Here is a 2,560-nt window from a genome sequence, read left to right as displayed (position 1 = left end):
TCAGTTCTAGTTCAGTTCTAGTTCAGTTCTAGTTCAGTTCTAGTTCAGTTCTAGTTCAGTTCTAGTTCAGTTCTAGTTCAGTTTTAGTTCAGTTTTAGTTGAGTTCTAAATCAGTTCTAGTTGATAGTTCTGTTTTACTTCTGTTCTAGTTCTGTTCTAGTTGATAGTTCTGTTTTACTTCTGTTCTAGTTCTGTTATAGTTCTGTTCTTGTTCTGTTCTAAAAATTCTTAAGCATTATTTTCTATAAATTAACTTTATTATAATTTTTTCGAATTACTAAAACTTATTTGCATTTTAATAACGTCGTTAGACACGATCGTAGGATATAAGTAGTGTATGCAAATTACTTTTAATCTATTTCTAAGCATTTACGGGCTAAAAAAGTTTAATTGTGCAAAAAAATTGAGAAACTTTATGCTGCTTATCAAATTATTCAGAGTAATTATTAATGGTTAAATAACTGCCAGTGAATTTTTATTAATAATAAAAGTAGGACGATCAAGGGAAGTGTTTTCTCAATTTGCAAAGAACTATAAAGAGTAGAAAGTTTTGAAAGATATACAATGGCTCTTGGGTGTGAATTTACATGCCGTTAGTAATTTCTTAATAGTATAATTTTTTTAAATTATATTAAATTTAATTCATTTACAATAAATGTATAATTAGCGAAAAAGGATTGTCATTAAATTAATTTAACATCATATATTATAAAATATTTAAAACAAATTTGTTTATTATATAAAGTAAAAAACTGCACATATATTAAACTTTCCTACATAAATGCGATAAATACCTGCTCCTACAATTTTTTTCTTTAAAATAAAAAAATAACATTATTTATTTATAAGAAAATATCAAAAAACAAAAAAGTTTTAGTAAAAGAAAGTTGAAGTATGAAAACAAGATATTTTCAAATTAATTACTGAAGCATTAAATTCAAAAAGTGTCACACAACTTGCAACAGATTAAGGCAACATGCATACGACATAATAGCATATAAATACAGTCTCATATATATATTCTTGTTCATATCCTTACATTTTCATACTTGTATTATATTTAAGAATATATAAATGTATGGGTTTCATTTACTCTTAAATGCAACATGCATGTAAAAGTAAAAAAAAACTACTTCGAGTTGTTGTAGTAATGTTGCATGTGCAAAGTTTAAGGCGAAATAAAAAATAAAAAAAATAAAGAGATGAGAAGCAAAAGCAGAGAAAAAAACTTGCTACACTCAATTAAGAATAAAATTAAAATAAAATGAAAGAAATTCAGACACTTTAAACAACGAAAATGAAGTCCTTTTGGGAGCAAAACAGTGTGAAACAAAAATATGGAATTCAAATATTCTAGTCTAGTTCTAGTTCTGTTCTAGTTCTAGTTCTGTTCTAGTTCTGTTCTAGTTCTGTTCTAGTTCTGTTCTAGTTCTGTTCTAGTTCTGTTCTACTTCTGTTCTAGTTCTGTTCTAGTTCTGTTCTAGTTCTGTTCTAGTTCTGTTCTAGTTCTGTTCTAGTTCTGTTCTAGTTCTGTTCTAGTTCTGTTCTAGTTCTGTTCTAGTTCTGTTCTAGTTCTGTTTCTTTTATCGTTTACTGTAGAGTTAATCTTTTAACTTGTAGAGTTTCATCTTGTATATGTATATCACCACTCACACACACTCACACGTCAAATGAAAGCAGTATGAAAACTGTAATATGATGTTAAAATTTAATGAAAACATTACAAAACTTGTACTTAACATGTATGATATTATCTTAAGATAAGCTTTCGTATTATATACAATCTCCATACATATGAATATATGCTCAAATGCAAACACATTTATACACACCTTTACAGGTAAATATTACAGCAATTTTAGTAATACATCTTTATAGAGCAACGGCACAAAACAGGTATGAGCTATTGGGTACAAATGTAAATTTTTGTGGATCGAATTTCTAATAGATACATACCTTTCTATCAAGAAATAAAGAATTAGTAATATTATTCTCAATGTGATGTGTTAAAAGTGAACAATTTAAACATTAAATTATTTTTCAAAAGTAAAGTTATATTGATACTTATTTAAATTGCTTTAACATACTTTCATATTAGGAAACTTTCAGCTTAGCTGCCACTTTGTATAGAATTTCATATTTTTACTTAGCTCTCAATAAGATTTAAATATGTCTAATTCATCCCATAGTGCAACATGTTGCCATCAACATTGCATTTATAGGAAAATTGCACTGCAAAAAAATCCTTGTGAATTATAAAAAATAAACAATAACAAATAAAAATGTCCATTAACTTTTTTAAATTCATATATAGATGTATAAAATGAAAATAACGAATATTAAACTTAATAATATAATTGTAAAGATACTTATACGTTTCTTTTTATTTGTAGAATAGAGAGCAAAAATACACGAGATCATTTCAATGCCAAAAGAAACCCAGCAAAAGTTACGAAGAGAACTAGAACAGAACTAGAACAGAACTAGAACAGAACTAGAACAGAACTAGAACAGAACTAGAACAGAACTAGAACAGAACTAGAACAGAACTAGAACAGAA

This window comes from Lucilia cuprina, chromosome 5, assembly GCF_022045245.1.
Source record: "Lucilia cuprina isolate Lc7/37 chromosome 5, ASM2204524v1, whole genome shotgun sequence".
Classification (NCBI taxonomy): Eukaryota; Metazoa; Arthropoda; class Insecta; order Diptera; family Calliphoridae; genus Lucilia; species Lucilia cuprina.
Note: the sequence above shows the minus strand (reverse complement) of the source record.